Here is a 19059-nt window from a genome sequence, read left to right on the forward strand (position 1 = left end):
GGCCAGGCCTAGGGACCCTACCCGGGCATGAGTTTCCTGCACTGGGCCTCTAGCAGATGAATAACTGGGAATACCCAGGGCCACCGTGGCCTTTGCAGCTGTTGGAGGGAGTGAGGAGGCACACTTCCCCTTCCTTCTTCAGAGAATTGCACCAATGGGCAGTCCCTGGAGACCACTGGGGGAGAACAGGGAATTATAGTAAGAATTTACCCTGGAATGTAGAATGAGTTGCCCCCTTTCGGTCTCTGCACCTTCACACTGCTCCTCCTGAAGCCTGGAAGAATGCGCTAGCCTCTTCTTCCTCTAGTTCAGTGGTTCTCCACCTTCCTACCACCGCGACCCTTTAATACAGTCCCTCATGTTGTGGTGACCCCCAATTTCATTGTGACAAATTGAACATAATTGAAGCATAGTGATTAATCACAAAAGCAATATGTAATTATATATGTGTTTTCCGATGGTCTTAGGTGACCCCTGTGAAAGGGTCGTTCGACCCCCAAAGGGGATGCGACCCACAGGTTGAGAACCGCTGCTCTAGTACCGTTGCTCCTTTCTCCAACCCAGCCTGGTGACACCATCCCCAGGAAGCTTCAGGAAAGCTCTTCCCCCTCTTTTCCACCCTGCCAAGTTGACGTTATTTCTCCTTTTCTGGGCTCCGTCCCAGAGGGAGGGCATGGGGAGCAAACGTCCGCCTCCACCAAGGCACTTACCGCGGCGGACCTTGCTTTACTTGTTTCTCTCTCCCTGTTCGCCTGCATTCTTTCTCCTCGTTGAAGTTACGAACCAGGTCCATGTGTGGGCTCTGTGCCTAATGCAGTGCACACACACACACACACACACACACACACACACACACATACACACACACCTTCGCTACACCCGCGGGTGCCAGAAAGAGCAGGACACCCGCATTTTGGAATTTTAGAACTGCAAGCGCCCAGAGTCATCTGGTGCAGCCCTCCCCTTTGCAGATGCTCTTCCTGGAATCTCCTAAGACGAGCTTCTGGGTTCATTCGGCCCCTTTTCCTTCTCGAAGCCCAAAGCACTTTCGCTGTGGATGATCTCAACATTCCAGGCAGGTAGGGAGGTGTAGGGAGGTGTCAGCAGCCTCGCTTTTTACCGGAGGGTGGGTACCCTGACTCAGACGACGGGCCTCGTGGGGCGGGAGCGGTAACGGGAATTCAGGGCTCCCGGCCAGAGCGAAATTTATTGTGTATCCTTTTGGGAAGCGTGAAAGTGAAGTAATCGACTTACGAGTCCCCGGCGGGACCTTTCAGCCCTTTAGAAGGGTCGGAACAGGGTCAGGAGGATTAATGCGGTAGAAGAGCTCGTGGCATTGGCCCATTGGCAACTTTACGAGGTCCAGCCGAGTCCGCCGCCCTTCGCTGGACAGGGTGACCAATGGCCTGCGGCTTCTTTAAGGCCCCAGCGTTCCGCCCCGGCTCGGCGCGGACCTCCTCCCACCTCCTCGCCCTAGCTCCTCCAGTTCCAGACTTCCCTCGGCGATGAGGTCATCTCCCCGCTTCCCATTGGCTGCTCCGGGCCGTCAGTCACAGGAAGTCCCGCCGCCGTCCTCCTCTCCCTCGCGCCCCTCCCTTCCTCGCTCGCCCCTCGGCCCGCCGGCCGGCCTGCACGCGGCCTCTGATTGGCCAGTGCCGCTATCACTCCTCCAGCGGGCGGCGTGGAAGGCGGGAGGCGGGTGTGGTGGGAGGGTCTGCAGCTTCCGTGGCTGAGAGGAGCCGGCGGCGACCGTGTCTGTGGTGTCCGCGGTGGCGGCGAGAACGGCCGTCCCACCTTCCCCATCTCCTAGGCTCCGCTGGCTACACACCCTCCGCTTGTGCGGGCTTCTCCGCAGCTCCGCGCGTCTTCGCGGGACGTTGAGCCTCGTGAGGAGACGCGCGCGGTGAGAGCCGGAGCGGGGACCGCCGCGGAGCTCGGGCCGGGAGGAGAGCGAGGCGGTGAGTGAGAGTCCGGCCAGGGACCCCTCCCCCACCGCGGCCCCGCCCCGCCGGAGCATCCTTTCTCCTCAGCGCCCCGCCGCGCGCGCCCTCGGGGGTTCGCGCCGGGCCGGCCGCGCCCCCTACCCCCAGCCGGGTCCGTCGCCCCCGCCGCTTCTCTTCGCCTCTCCAGGCCCGGGCGGGGGGCGCGGGGCGCGGTCGTGCACCTGTGCGCTGCCCGGCCGGGCAGCGCTGGTGGGGAGACACCGAGGTCCCCGCCCATGCGGCGCCCCGGGAGCGTGGTGACTGCAGGGACTGGGTGTCCGGCGCTTTCCCCGAGACCGTGTGCAAACCCGGGATTCCCAGCGAGGGAGGCTCACCTGGGCTTGTTGGTGCCTGTTTAGCCACCCGAGCGCCTCCAGGTGTCAAGGCTCCGGCAGATGGGAACTTGCCGGCCGAGAACTTGACCCTCTAACCAAGCGCCTGCCTGTCCGGGCACTGATGACAACCCCACCCTGGCCGGTGCCATAAGAAAGCATTGGTCCTGGAGTGTCTGGGCTGGAGCTTTCCAGTCAGGGGTTCGAGCCTGCCCTTTGCCACCTGTGTCCTCTTGGGCCTCAGTTTCTTCATTAGAAAAGTGGGGCCCGGGTGGCGTGGCTCAGTGGTTGCGCCTGGACCTATGGACCAGGAGGTCAGGGTTCGATTCCCGGTCAGGGCACATGCCCTGGTGGCGGGCTCGGTTCCCAGTGTGGGGCGTGCAGGAGGCAGCTGATCCACGATACTCTCTCATTATTGATGTCTCTCTCACTCTCTCTCCCCCTCTCCCTTCCTCTCTGAAATCACTACTATATATATATATATATATATTTTTTTTTTAATTAGAAAAATGGGGATAATGCCTATCACATGGGGTTGTAAATTGAGAATGAATGGTAGACCAATTTGTGTGTATGTATGCATTTTTCACACCACGTTTGCTTTGTTGCTAAGCACTTCAGGTAGATATGGATGGACTGGACTACTCCGGCCTCACCACCAGGATGTTGATTTACATTCAAGGTCTCCAACCCGGTCACCAACTGCCCTGTAGGGAGCTGTAGGGTCTGGAGGTTGGGGCTTCCCCGCCGGAACTGGGGGGCGGGGCGGCCAAGAAACTGGCAGAACGCTGAGGACCAAGATGGGGCTCAGACCCCTGAGCTACCGGCTGCGGCTTTGGGCGACCCCCTCAGCTTTACCCGTGCCCAGTTCCAATCCGGGCGTGGCATACAGAGTCCAAAAAATAGATATTTTTTCAGCCGTGGCTGGTTGGCTCGGTTGAGTATCGTCCTGTTTACCAAAAGGTTGCAGGTTCGGTTCTAGTTAGGCCACATACCTGGTTGGGGGCGAGTACTGGAGGCAACTGATGGATGTTTATCTCTTACATCCATGTTTCTCTCTCCCTCCTTGTACTTGATCCCAAAAGAGAGGTCAGTTTATATTTAAGCACCTGCCCAACTTGGCTTTGTCAGAATATCTTTCTGTTTTTTCACTATTATGTAGCGTAAGTACAGAGCAGTTGGTGGACAGTTAACTGCTTACCAGCCCCTACTTGGCAGGAAGCGTGTACATACAGGAATGTGAAATACATCACTTAAATGTAATATGAAATCACACCTAGCTTCATGTGTTTTTACATACTCTGAAATCCATAAGCTGTCTGAACTTTCCCCAAGGTGCTAGTTTTTGAGATCTTTTCCAGATCTTTTCTACCTGAAACCAAAGTCTATAACATAACCTTTATTTTCAATAGAAGTTAAATTTGTGTGTTTTAAAACATTTAAAAGACACCCCCCCCTCCCCAAAAAAAACAAAAACCCCACCCTCCAAATCTTACTTAGCCAGTTTTACTTTTGAAAAGCAGCCACCTCCCAGGGGTGATGTGGTACAGCCAGCTGGTCCGCAGCCCTGTGACTGCAGGGTGGGGAACCTTTGGCTGAAAGTTATTAAACTGTTTTGCCTGTTGTCATTTGCATTTTTCGTAGTGAATCAAAGGGCTTCATGATACTTAGTTTCTTAATGAAACAATTTAGAAAGAAACCATTACTACTTTTTTCAAAAACACATGTAAAGAAAAAGTGGCTGTAGTTTAGTTCTAGCATTTGCAAGAACTGTTGAAGAGACCCTGTTTAACACGGCTTCCAAAAGTCCTATGCGTTAGGATAATTTTTAAATTTAGAGTAAAATTGTAAGATGGAAGAGTAATATGAATCCCATAATCCAAAAGTATTTATTGCAGACTTTACATGTCCATAGTACACTGCTGAGTGGTATGAGGAAGAGATTCAAAAGAAGTAAAAAACATCTCAGTCCATAAAGGGCAAAAATATAAAGTTTGGGTCACCCAGTAGTAATTATGGGCACTCCTTACTTAAGTAATGACTTCATTCATTCATTTGTTTATTCATTCAACAAACTTTTGTTCCATGCTTGTAAAGTGCCAGGTGTTTTTCTAAAAACTAAGATCAAGATAAGTGAGATATGGTCCCTGATGGTGAGGAGCTCACAGTCTAATGCAGTGATGGCAAACCTTTTGAGCTCGGCGTGTCAGCATTTTGAAAAACCCTAACTTAACTCTGGTGCCATGTCACATATACACATTTTTTTGATATTTGCAACCATAGTAAAACAAAGATTTATATTTTTGATATTTATTTTATATATTTAAATGCCATTTAACAAAGAAAAATCAACCAAAAAAATGAGTTCGCGTGTCACCTCTGACACGCGTGTCACAGGTTTGCCATCACTAGTCTAGTGGGAGAAGCAGAAAGTGACAGATAATTGTCACACACTGAAATAAACTCTATTAGTAAGTACAAGCCCAGAATTGTATGGGAGAGTCAAGGGAGTTTTTCCTTTGGATTTCAAAGAGCAGATGGTGTTTGAGCTGAATGTTAACTCCATGAATCATAGGAAGATCATTCCAAACAGAAGTAACTGAACTTGGAAAGATTTCCTGATACTCTTCTGACCACAGGTGTAAGTCCTAGGGAAGGGGAAGGTAAATGACATTCCTTGATGTCCACTGTGTAACAGGCATTAAGTTAGATTTTTAGTGTGTTACTTAATCCTCACAACAACCCTATGAGTTGGAATTTATCTCCACTTCAGGATAGGGAAACTGAGGCTCAGGATAATTAAATAATTTGTCTTTGGTTAGTGACAGAGCAAGAACTTGAATCTGTCTTAAAATTGTAGTATTCTCTTTCCCTTTTAACACTCTGCTTTATAGAAGTAAATACAAATGAGGTGAGAAAGTTCTTCCTACATATGTCATTTTATTACATATGTGACAAATTACATTCTGTGAAATGTTAATATTTTATTTAGAATTGATAAAGCTTGTATAATAAACTAGAGGCCCGGTGCACCAGATTCATGCACTGGTGGGGGGGCGTGGCCTGCGGGGATTGGCCAGCTGTGGGAGTGCCGCTCATTCCGGTTAGCTGAGTGGCTGCTCCCGCTGTGGGAACGCTGCTCATCCTGGTCAGCAATACGGCGCTCCTACTGGGAGCACACTGACCACCAGGGGCAGCTCCTGAGTTGAGCATCTACCCCCGGTGGTCAGTGTGTATTATAGCGACTGGTCGACCCATTGTTCTGGTCATTCCGCTGTTCTGTCACTGGGCTTTTATTTTATACTAGTGACCCAGCATGCGAAATTGTGCAAGACCCAGACCCGTGGGAAATTGTGCGAGACCTGGGACCCCGGACCCTGCTGCACTGTGGGACTCCTCTGAATCCCGCCGGTGCTGCGAGACCCAGAGTCAAGTCCCTGCCTACCTGCATGCGCCTCGCTGTGCATGCAGCCTCACCCGCGCATGCCTCACCGCACACACACCCCGCTCACCTGCGCACACCTTGCTGCACATGCAGCCTCCTGGTTACCGGTCTTTGGTTGTTACGGAATTACAGTCACTGGGTTTTTATTATATAGATAGGATAGGATGAAGGCTGTCTTTATCAAATGGTATTTATTTTATGCTTATAAGTGTGGCATTTGGTAAAAAGTGTGACCTATAGAAAGATTCAATAAAAATGAAAGACATTGATTGATACATATAGGTTCTATATGGAGCACTTGACACAGTTATTAAACCGATATAGACTTTCCTTGAGACTGCAGTTTAAATATTTAACTATACAAAGTAAAGTATATCAGACATAACCAACTAAAAAGACAGTGAATGGGGTAAAGTAGTTTTGAATAATTAATTTTTACAAAGGGGAAATTAGAATTTTGAAGCCATATTAACAAAGATTATTGTATTACTAGTGGCCCTGCACACGAATCCATGTGCAAGTAGCTCGCTGCTGCTTGCCTCACCTGGCTGCCCAGCCCACCGCTGCTGGTAGCTTGCTGCCCTGCCCTCCTGTAGCTCTCCGCCTGCTGCCCCACCCTCCTAGAGTTCTCTGCTGCTCGTAGCTCGCTGCCCTGCCCTCCTGTTTGGTCATTACGTGTCACGTTGTAATGACCATTTGCATATTACCTGTTTATTATGTAGGATGTTTAGAGAGATCCCTGTGGCAAGGACATATACTAACTCTGTAAGTTCCACAGAGCAAATCTTGGGACATAATAGATGCTTAGTAATATTTGTTGAGTAAAAGATGAGCATGAACAAATGTATATTTACAGTGAGTAGTGTGTTTATGAGTATAAATACTAGGATTGATAGTTAGAATCGATAGACATAATATGGAATGTTTTAGTCTGCTGAAAAAACTTTGTATAGATTATATTTCAGAAGGTCTTTGAAAGGGAAAAGGGAAGACATTGATAGATTAAAGATTATAGGTATGGGGAGTAATTTACAAATGGATTAATTTGGTAAGAAAAGGAACATTGAACAAAGGGAATGGCCCACTGACACTGAGAAGCAGAAAGTGACAAATAATTGTACAAATTATTGTACAAATGACAGATAATTGACTGACAATTCAACAAGGATAGGCAGTGGTTCTTTCTTTTTTTTTTCTTTTTAATCATCACCTGAGGATATTTTTTTCATTGATTTTCAGAAGAGTAGAATGGAGGGATGAGGTGGGGGAAGAGAGAGAGAGAAACATTGATGTGAGAGAGACATATCTATTGGTTGCCTTCCCCACTCACTCTGAGCCAGAGCCAGGGGATCAAATCTGCAACCAAGATACATGCCTTTGACTGGGAATCGAACCCGAGATCCCTTGATGGGTGGATGCTCCAACCACTGAGCCAAATGGGCCAGGGCAGCTCTGGTTATTTCTAAGGCCTTATTGGAGTTTTAAGAATCAAGGAAGCAGTCTCTGCTCTCCAGGATCTTACAGTTTCACAGAATAGTGTGCTAGCTATCTATTGTTGTGTAATAACTTACCACAAAAGTTAGTATTTAAGACAACAGTAAACATCTCTCACAGTTTTTGTGAGTCAGGAATTTGGGAGTAGGTTGGCTGAGTGGTTCAGACTCAGGGTCTCTGAAAAGATTGCAGTAATATGTCATCTAGGGTTACAGTCATCTGAAGTTTTGATTAAGGCTGGCAGATCATTTTCCAAGGTGGCTACTCACATGGCTGACAAGTTGGTATAGGCTGTTGGTGGGAGGTCTCAGTTCTCCATGTGGGCCTCTTTGTAGAGCTACTTGAATGCCTGCATGGCAGGGCAGCTGATTTCCTACAGAGCAAATAATCCAAGAGACCAAGTTGCATTGACTTTTATGATTTAGGTGCAGCAGTCACATACCATCTTTTCTCCAGTATTCTGTTGGTCACAAATGTGGGAAGGGAGTACACAGGGATGTGAATACAAGGAGGTGAGGATCATTAGGGGCTGTCTTGGAGGCTGACTACCTCAGTGGGTAGAATCCTATATAATAAAGAGGTAATATGTAAATTGACCCTCACTCCATCACAAGATGGATGCACCCACAGTGCAGGCAGGGTTCCCGTAACACAAGATGGCTGCACTAACAGCAGAGGCAGGGTTCCCGTAACAACCCGTAACAAGCGATCAGCAGGGACCTGAGGCTACATGGTGTCAGGCTGGGGGACCTGAGGTCGCGTCCCTGGTGCTGGGCCGGGGGACTTGAGGGTACGCCAGTGGACCTGAGGCTGCACCCCCCACCTGGCACCGGGTCAGGGGACCTGAGGCTGCACCCCTCCCCCCCAACCAGCAGGGCTTGATGGGGGCCCTGAGGCTGCGCCCCCTACCCGGCAAGGCTTGACAGGGGACCTGAGGCTGCACCCCCCTGCCCGGCAGGGCTTGATGGGGGCTCTGAGGGTGCGCCGCCTACCCAGTGGGGCTTGATGGGGGACCTGAGGCTGTGCCCCCTGCCCAGCGCTGGGCTGAGGGACCTGAGGCTGTGCCCCCCTGCCCAGTGGGGCTTGACGGGGATGGGGCCAGCCGGTCTGGGTCTCGCATGATTTCGAGGTGCATGTGGGTGGGCGGGGACTTGACTCTGGGTCCTGTGGTGTGCCCCAGACACTGACAGGAGGAAGATTAGTATACATTTTACTAATTTTTTTCATCTCTGACACTTCTATTATAGAGAAAGGGCAAATAACAATATTAAAATATTTCCTCTAATTCCCTTTTAATGTGCATGAATTTCATGCACCAGCCCACTAGTAGAAAAATAAGTGCTGGAAGAAGGTACAAAATGCTAGGTGAGGGGAAAGAAGGTATCAGAGGAGAGAAAGGTTACTGTTGGGGAGATGAGGGAATTGAGAAAGATTTAATTCTTTTAACAGATATTTACAAATATTTATTGAGTGCTACTGTGTGCCTTCCACATGGTCAGCTAATATGTGGATGTGAACACTGAATTAGAGTCATTTATTTTAAGTATTCTAGGTCAGCATTTACACTAAGAACAAATATTTGATCTCTGTGTATAAGGTGAGGGTGGAGTAATTTTTCTTCAGTATTGAAGAGAACAGTAACTTATCAGAATGATAAACAAGCAGTTGTAGAGTGCAAGAAGTTAAGAGCATAAGTACTAGACTTCCTGGGTTCGAATTGTGGCTCCACCACTTGCTAGTTGTGTGATCTTGGGTTTATGACTATGATACTCTTGCTATTTTAAAAAAATATATTTTTATTTTATATATGGGCCACTTCTGCATGCTCCCCAATGGGTATTGAGCCTGCATCCCACATGTGCCGTGACCTGGAATCAAACCTACAACCTTCTGGTGCGTGGGATGACGCTCAACCAACTGAGCCACACAAGCCAGGGGTCTACTTTTATCTTCTCAGTGACTTACTAATTGTAAAATGGGGATAATAATGCTGCCTGCTTTATATTGCTGCCGTGAGAATCAAATAAGTTAAAATTATGCCAAATCCTTAGAACAGCTTACATGCATCACTATCATCATTATTAATTTTTGGTAGTAGCATAGAATATGAGTGAATGAAGTTGGATTCAGAGATGAATGGATGTAGAGTGATGTGAGTATTCAGAAAGAGGCATTTAAATGTCAGTCATTGCTGCTTCAGTATCAGTTTTTTCAGTTCAAGTACCTACCTATCTCTAATAATTTTTATTTCACAAAGTAGAGTGAACCAATAATTTCACTTAGCTGAACTTCATAATTAAAACAAGACCTCAGGAAATGCACAGTTGCTTGTTGAGGGCATAGCATATCCTCTTGGGCCTCTTTATATTACTGGGCCCTCTATCTGCTAGAACAGTGGTTCTCAACCTTGGCTGCACATTAGAATCACCTGGGAATCTTTTTAAAATCCTGATTTCTGGGCCTAATCCTCTGGAAATTCTGTTTCTTTGTTATGGGGTGGGGCCACAACATTAGTAACAAAGAAACAGAATTTCTGGAGGATGAGGCCCAGAAATCAGGATTTTGAAAAGATTCCCAGGTGATTCTAATGTGCAGCCAAGGTTGAGAACCACTGCGCTAGAAGCAGTACTTACAGAGGCATGTGCTTCAATGGATTTAGCTAGCAGTACTTACAGATGCATATGCTTCAAAAGAGCTTAGGGTTGGAACCTAGGACCCACAGTAAAAATACCTAGAAGGAGGATTTTTGTGACTAAGTCACAAGACAATCTTCAGACATTCTTAAAAATACTATATCACTTCTATGAAGAGGAAAGATCATTGAACTCCATGTCACTGAGGTGTTGAATCAGAAATTGAGTGATTTGCCAGAGTGCATTGGGTGAAGCTAATTGCTTACATTTTCTTCAGTTCTGTGATTCAGTGAGTCAAGTCCAATTGTCATTGTTTAGTTGAACGAAGGCATTGAGAAATTAAATGGTTTGAGATTCCACAACAGTCTCATGGCTGAGCCTGGATTAGCTCTTCACTCTGTATTTAAGGCTGGCTCACATAGCAATAATAAAACATTTGCAGAATCTTTCCAAGACTGAGTGTTGTAAAAAGTTTTTCTTTCCTTTAGATACCATATTTTCATTTTTGTGGTATATCTGTTTAATTTACTTTCTCACTCATGCTTGTTCATATGAATTTAGAAATCATTCCTTGTATAGATGAATGCTGATCTATAATAATTAAAGCGTAATATGCTAATTAGACTGGGTGTCCTTCCAGACATCCTTCCATCCTTCCGGATAAAGCCATAGCAGGCAGAGGCCCCCGGCCACGGCTGTGGCAGGCAGGGGCCAGGGCCAAGGCCCTTGAACAAATTTCGTGCATCGAGCCTCTAGTAATGAATAATTTGAATAGCTCATTTTGAAATCTGGAGTGTATCCTCTATTTGTACTGAATTTGCAGGTGGGCTATTTATAGGTTTTTGACCTCTAAAATTATGAGAATTATGGGTGAGTTTGGTTCTTTAAAATTTTTTAACTTAAGTATAGTTGATATACAATATTACGTTAGTTTTATGTGTACAATAATGGTGATTTGACATTTTTATACCTTACAATGTGATCACCCCAGTAATTCTAGTAATCATCTGTCACCATGCAAACTTATCACAATATTATTATTATTACTTTTTAATATATTTTATTGATTTTTTACAGAGAGAAAGGGAGAGAGATAGAGAGTTAGAAACATTGATGAGAGAGAAACATCGATCAGCTGCCTCCTGCACATCTCCCACTGGGGATATGCCCGCAACCCAGGTACATGCCCTTGACCGGAATCGAACCTGGGACCTTTCAGTCTGCAGGCCGACGCTCTATCCACTGAGCCAAACCGGTTTCGGCATCACAATATTATTGACTACATGTGACTTTGGTTTTAAATTTAAAATTATAATGGGTGTAATTTGAAAAAAATTCTAAATTCCCTAGTATGATAGAGTAAAAAAACTAGGGAGGTAACATGTCAAGTTTAAGGGCACGAACAGAGTTAGGTTCTGACAGTTGTTAGCTGTGTAACCATAGGCTCACTCCTTAACATTTGGTGACTCAATTTCCTGATCTGTAAAATGGAGTTAATAATTCTTACAGCATGAGGTTGTTATAAGGATTATGGGGAACTGTAAAGGGAAGTAACAGTGTCATCATCATGGTGCTACCTTATTAACCTGCACCAGCTCTGTGAAATATGTAGTAGTATCATTTTGCAGATGAGGTAAGTGAAGCTTGGAGAGATGAACTAATTTAGGAAGATCACACTGAGGATTTGAACCCACGTCTGTCTTTGAGTTAAAAGATACTGACTCCCTACATTAAGGAATATGAAGTGCCTAATTTTGCCACTAGTAAATGTCTGTTCTTGTTCACTTTCTTTTGCATAATTGATGAAAAATGTCAGTATACTGAGAATTCTTTATGGTAGTAATAAAAATATTCTTTCCTTATTTGTATCTTGTTGCCATTCCTGGAATTGCTCAATAAATACTTACTAAATAAGGGCATACTATAATGTCCAAATTAAAAATTTTTTTGTCAGTGTTCCATTATCTGTAAATGGTGTAAGTGATGGCAAAGTCTCTTAATTGTGGTGAATTTGTACATATTTTCACTACCGCAAAATTTACAGGAACTTGGAAAGTTGTCCTCTCCTTATACCTTAGGACACACCATATCGCATTTTGATATGAGTGTGATATTATCATGGTTTTGAAACTGGCTTTATTGTTGATTTTATATTTTGTTATATGATGGATATATTTAAAGTAGTCTTTTAAAATTTGCCTTATATCTGGTGTCTTGCCTTTCCTTTAAGAGGTAGAGATGGGGAAACAATTTAGGAATGAAAAATAAGGGCTGCTTTCTTTCTTATTCTTGACACCCTTCACTTTTTAAAAAAAATTGTCACCTGAGGACATGTTCATTGATTTCTAGAGAGAGGAGAAGGGACAGGAAGCGGGAGAGAGATGCCTCCTGTAAGTGCCCCGACCTGGGCTAGAATCTGAAACCTAGGTATGTGCCCTGATTAGGAATAGAACCTGCAACCTTTTGGTACATAGGCTAACGTTCAACCAACTGAACCAACCAGCCCGGGCTTCTTGATACACTTTTAATGAAAAATCACTTGAACTAAAGCTTCCCTCCAGGAGCCTTTAATTCTTATTTTTATTTAAAAATATTTTTTTATTGATTTCAGAGAGGAAGGGAGAGAGAGATAGAAACATAAATGATGAGAGAGAATCATGGATTGGCTACCTCCTGAATGCCCCCTAGAGCTTTCAACCTGGGCATGTGCCCTGACTGGGAATTGAATTGTGACTTCCTGGTTCATAGGTCAGCGCTCAACCACTGAGCCATGCCAGCTGGGTAGTCTTCACTCTTTAATTCTAACATTCCAGGTGAATGCCCTGGCATTGAAGGCAAAGATATGTTGGTATTTTAAATTCTATTTTATAGATTCAGTGAATCATTTCACATTTTGTTAATGTTTCCTTGTGTTCAGATTTTTTTCAAGAGGTTGGGAGAGTCTGGAATGGGAATAGGGAATCTAGAATATAATGAGATTATGGGCTAATGATTATTTGAAATTAAATAAATTTTAAATATATGTATTTATTTTTTACCCAGTAGAAGATCGTGGTGTGGTTCATTTGTATATCTATCAGGAATCTGTGTGTACTTTGAGTCAAACGATTATTTAATCATTTTCCTAAGTTAGTTACTCTGTAACATAATTGACCTTACTATTTAAAAAAACATATTTTTTACTTTTACCTGAAAGCTGATTCTGAAGATGAACCTAGAAGAATTGTTTGTATGAAAACTGGGCATGATCTGTACAATTTGGATAAATTATTCATGACATTTTATTTTCAACATGTTTAATAACCTGTTGGATGCCTAAATAAAACTGAGTTAATTATAGTGTAACCTTTTGTTCTATTTGGAGAGTGTTAAGGGATTTTGAATACCTTCCAAAATTCACCTTCATCAAGTGAGTTCAGAAAACTCTTTCTAGAACAGGGATCCTCAAAATTTTACCTGCATGACCCTCTTTATCTCTTCTGAAGACTTATTTGTTTTGTATAAAAACAAAAACATAGTAGATTTAAAGCATGGTAGATTTCTCTACTGTTTGGAGATAGTGATGTGTTTTGGAGTTGAATGCACCTGTTTTCAGTCCTGGCTCTACTGCTCACTGGCTCTGTGATCTTGGGCAAGGGAATTAATCTTTGTGCATCTCTATTTCCTCATAGGATAGTGGTGAGGTAAATAAAATCACATGTAAAGTATTTAGCACATAATAGGCATTCTTTGCATGCTCATTTTCTGAGCCCCCAGAATTTTTCTTTTGTAGCTCTAGCTAAATTGCAGCTAAACAATTGTGTAATTATTTTATGTTTTCCTTATAAGTTTCATGAGGCCAAGGACCACGTCTGTTTCTTCACTGCTACATTCCCAGTGTCCAGCATAGTGTTGCCATGGCATAATAGATGTTCAATAAATACTTGTCAAATGAATGAAAGTGACCCACTCTTTCTCTTTATCCTCTCCTTCCTTGCCTAAAGGACAGTGTACTGAATTTATTTTCTTTGGCCCACTTGAGAATTAATTAACTTGTTACTTGAATTTTAGTCTATTAAAGATTAGAGCCAGAAAAAAGAAAGATTAGAGCTAGATAAAGGGAAGGACAATGAGTAAATAATAACCAGAAAGAGAGCAGAGAAATATTCAAAGTAACTTATAATACTACTAGAGGCCTGGTGCACGAATTCGTGCACAGGTCAGGTCCCTTGGCCTGGCCAGTCCAATGATCAGGACTGATCGGGACTGTCTTGCCCAGTCACGATTGGGGCAGGGTTGGTGGCTGGGGGGAGGGACTGTGGGAGGTTGGCTGGCCTTGGGAGGTTGGCTGTGGGAGCACACTGACCACTAGGGGGCAGATTCTGCATCGAGAGTCTGCCACCTGGTGGTCAGTGTGCGTCATAACAACCAGTTGAGCTGTTGTTCAGTTGACCAGTGTAAGGGTGGCTTAAGCTTTTATATATATAGCTAACATCATAGTGCTTTGGACTTTCTAACCTTACTAGAGGCCCGATGCACGGATTCGTGCACCTGTGGGGTCCCTTGGCCTGGCCTGGGCCCTCTCACAATCTGGGATCCCTCAGGGGATGTTGGAGAGCCGGTTTCAGGCCTATCCCCGGAGGCCAGGCTGAGGGACCCCACTGGTGCATGAATTAGTGCACTGGGCCTCTAGTATGCATATAAGATCTTTGGTTAATCTCTTCCCACCCTTCCCTCTACCCCCTTCCCTCTGAGATTCATCAGTCTCTTCCATGTTTCCATTCCTGTGCATTGAGCGTCTGCCCCTCATGGTCAGTGCATGTCATAGCTACTGGTTGAATGGTCTAACGGTTGCTTAGGCTTTTATATATATAGATAGATTATATCTGGTGTTGAGCCCAAATTCTACAAAACAGATTTCAGTGAGGCCACCACTGATTTCATGTTGCTGAGCCAGTGGGTTGTCCCTAGCTTAGTAAAATGGTAACTCTCGTAGTTATTCAGCAAGAACTTAAAATTCATCTTCTCTTTCTTTCCTATTTCATATCTAATTCATCAGCAAACTCTGTTAGATATACCTTCTAAATATACCCATAATCTGATTACTTCTTACAACCTCCACTATAATCATCCTTGTCTAAGCTAGTCAGTATTTGTTTGGCTACTATAATAAAGTACTACAAATTTGGTGGCTTAAACAATCATATTTATTCTCTTACAGTTCTGAAGGCCAAATAACTGAAATCCACTGGACCAAAATCAAGGTGACAGCTGTCCTTCCAGAGTCATTAGGGGAGAGTCTGTTTATTGCATTTTCTAGCTGCTGCTGCTTTTTTTTGTTGTTGTTGTTGTTAATCCTCACCCGAAGATATTTTCCCATTGATCTTTAGAGAGAGTGGAAGGGAGGGAGCCAGGGATAGAGAGAGAGAGAAACGTTGATGTGAGAAAGACACATTGGTTGGTTACTCTGGGGCTGGGATTGAGCCTGTAACTGAGGTACATGCCCTTGACCAGAATCGAACCTGCCACCCTTCAGTTGTTGGGGCTGATGCTCTAGCCACTGAGCCAAACGGGCTAGGGCACATCTTCCAGCTTCTGATGGCTGTGCATTCCTTTGCTTCTGGCAGTATCACTTCAGTCTTCCAGGCTAACCAGCATTTTAAAATCTCTCTGCATATCTCCTCCTCTGTGTTTGACAAGTCTTTTCTACCTCCTTTTTATAAAGACATGTGATTACATTTAGGGCTTACCAACTCAGTCCAGGATAATCTCAATTACAGGCTCAATCCCAGCCCAGTGTAACCAATCAATGTGTTTCTCTCACATCGACAAAGACCCACAACCTCTTTTTTTTCTTTATCATCTATGGTAACGTTCACAGGTTTCAGGGATGAGGATATGAACATCTTTTAGGGTGCCATTTTTCAGTCTACCACAGTCTGCCCTTTGGCCCCTGAAGATTCACATCTGTCCCACATGCAAAATACATTCATCCTATCTCAACATTCTCCAAAGTCTCAACACCTTGCAGGATCACCTAAAGCTAAGATCTCAGCTAAATATTATCAGTTCAAAAGTCCAAAAATTTCATCATATGATGAGAACTTACAAGTTTTACTCTCTTAGCAACTTTTAAATTTGCAATACAGTATTATTAAGTATGGACACCATGCTGTACATTGCAGTCTCATTACTTATTTATTTTATATTTGGAAAATTGTACATTTTGACCCTTTTCACCCATTTTGTCTATCCCACCACCTCCCATCCCTGGTAACTACCAATCCATTTATTGTATCTGTGATCTCAGTTTTTTTTTAGATTCCACATATGAGATCATTATTTGCCTTTCTTTGTCTGATTTATTTCACTTAGCTATTGCCCTCAAAGTCCATCCATGTTGTTGCAAGAGTTCATTCTTTTATATGGCTGAATAATGTTCCGTGTGTGTCACTTTTTCTTTATCCACTCATGCAATGGTGGACACTTAGGTAGTTTCCAAGTCTGGCCATTGTAAATAATGCTGCAATGAACACGCTGGGGTGGGCATATATTTTTTTGTTAATCCTCACCCAAGGATATTTTTTCCATTTCTCTTTTTAAGAGAGAGTAGAAGGGAAGGGAGAGAGGGAGGGGGAGAGAGAGAGAAAGGGAAAGATTAATGTGAGTAATGTGCGAGAAACACATTGATTGAGCCATGGTTGGGGCTGGGGATCAAACCTGCAACTGAGGTACATGCCCTGGATTGGGAATCGAACCTGCAACCCTCAGTGCTTGGGCTGATGCTCTAATCACTGAACCATACCGCCCAGGTGTTTTTAACTGGTTGAATCAGGCCCACTTAGATCATCTAGAATAATCACCTTTACTTAAAGTCAACTGATTATGAATGTTAATCACATCTACAAAATACCTTCACAGCAACACTTAGTGTTGAATAACGGGACTATAGCCTAACCAAGTTGACATATAGCTGACATACCATCATTATTATTTCTTGCTTGCATGATGCAGTAGTTTCCTTTGAACTGGACTCCCTGCTTCTGCCCTTGATTTCCTATAATCTGCCCTCCACAGATTATAGATTTTATGATCTGCTTCCAGAGTCAGTTTCATGGTCTACCACTCTCACCCTTGCCTACTCTGCTGCAATCCCATTGGATTCCTTCCTATTCCTGGATCATACCAGGTCTTCACGCTTGCCATTTCCTCTGCCTGAAATACTCTCTCCCTGGATCTTCATATGGTTTAGTTCCTCATTTTTTTCAGATCTTTGCTCAGATGTCTCCTTATTAGAGAGACCATCATATATAAAAAAGCCACCTTACTCCTCAATCCCAGGCATTCCCTTTTTCCTGCTTCACTTTCTCCACAGGACTTATCACCACTTGACATGTATTTGTCATCTGTCTCCTTACACTAGATGATAATCCCTACCAGGAGAGGAGACTTGGTTTATTGCTGTATCCTCAGCACCAACAGTACTTGGCATGTAGGAGTATTTTTTTTTTTTAGAACATGTTTAATATCACTGTTTTAATGACAACAAGAAAATGAGCTGCTTTAGTATAGTACTGTCAGTAAACGTCATCCTTGTCTGTAATCGTCTGGTTCCCAACTAGAGAGCCCACACGGATTCATTCATTTGCAGCGTTTATATGATTTGTCCTACAGTCACTTTACAAAACACCTGCATGTTTCCTGCATTCTCCAAATGGCGAGTGAGTGTCCCTGCACCAGACACAGTGTTTGAAAGCACAGGTGAGTCCGGTGGGACACAGAAATGTAGGTGTGGAACAGGGCGAGTGCTGTGATAGAAGCATGCAACCTTGAGGCAGGGCCATCCTCGCTTCTGGAGTTTGGGAAGTAGTATCTCATTTCTCTTTCTTTTTATCTAACTGGTTCTATTCTGCCTCATTTCCACAAAGATTTTAATGCAGTTTGTTGAACACCTACTATGTACTAAGTACTTTACTTTCAGTCATTGTTTCATTTTGTGGACCCTGAGAAAGAAGCTACCTACCAAGGAGGGCCACAGCCATTTCTACACAGGGGGCTCTCCTGCAAACTGCACTGAACTGCCCGCCTGCTCCTATTTTTTTGTTTTAATATATTTTTACTGATTTTTAGAGAGAGAGGAAAGGAGATGAAGAGAGAGAAACATAGATGTGAGAGTGAAACATTGATCAGCTGCCTCCTGCACACCCCATGTGGAAGATCAAGCCTACAACCTGGGTGTGTGCCCTGACCGGGAATTGAACTGGCAACTTTTCTTTTTTTTTAATGTATATACTAGAGGCCTTGTGCACGGATTTGTGACCAGTGGAGTCCCTTGGCCTGGCCTGTGCCCTCTTGCATTCCAGGATCCCTCGGGGGATGTCGGAGAGCCAGTTTCGGCCCGATCCCCGCAGGCCAGGCCGAGGGACTCCACAGGTACACAAATCTGTGCACTGGGCCTCTAGTATGCACATAAGATCTTTGGTTAATTCAGTGGTTCTCAACCTTCCTAATGCCATGACCCTTTAATACAGTTCCTCATGTTGTGGTGACCCCCAACCATAAAATTATTTTCATTGCTACTTCATAACTGTAATTTTGCTACTGTTATAAATCGTAATGTAAATATCTAATATGCAGGATGTATTTTCATTGTTACAAATTGAACATAATTAAAGCATAGTGATTAATCACAAAAACAATATGTAATTATATATGTGTTTTCTGATGGTCTTAGGCGACCCTGTTCATGTTTCCATGCCTGTGCATTGAGCGTCTGCCCCCTGGTGGTCAGTGCGCATCGTAGCTACCAGTCAAATGGTCGCTTAGGCTTTTATATATATAGATATATATGTTTTATTGTTTTCAGAGAGGAAGGGAGAGGGAGAGAGAGGTAGAAACATGAATGATGAAAGAATCATTTATTGGCTGCCTCCTGCACCTCCCACACTGGGGATTGAGCCCGCAGCGTGGGCATGTGCCCTGACCAGGAATCAAACCTTGACCTCCTGGTTCATAGGTCTAAGCCCATGCAGGCTGAGCTCAATGGGCAACTTTTCAATCAACTGAGCCATACTGGCCAGGTTATAGTAGGTTTCTAATAGATATTTGAATGGATTAATGACTGAAGGAATAGACATTTTTTTACTCTTTATCTCTTATGTGATATTTAACATAATTGGTCACTTTCTTTCTTG

General features: G+C 44.2%; 1 long non-coding RNA gene across 5 annotated transcripts in view; it reads left to right on the plus strand.

Moving 5' to 3' along the window:
- The first annotated feature begins 874 nt into the window (after positions 1 to 874).
- The window catches only part of LOC132226936 (uncharacterized), a 72092-nt gene continuing 53907 nt past the window's right edge, over positions 875 to 19059 (plus strand). For 2 of the 5 annotated variants that reach the window (XR_009451091.1, XR_009451090.1), the window contains exon 1: positions 878 to 1958. This is a non-coding gene — a long non-coding RNA (uncharacterized LOC132226936). Of the gene's footprint in view, positions 1959 to 19059 lie in introns of all 5 variants that reach the window. The other 3 variants (XR_009451089.1, XR_009451087.1, XR_009451088.1) reach the window with 3 other exon arrangements.

This window comes from Myotis daubentonii, chromosome 2 (assembly GCF_963259705.1).
Source record: "Myotis daubentonii chromosome 2, mMyoDau2.1, whole genome shotgun sequence".
Lineage (NCBI taxonomy): Eukaryota > Metazoa > Chordata > Mammalia > Chiroptera > Vespertilionidae > Myotis > Myotis daubentonii.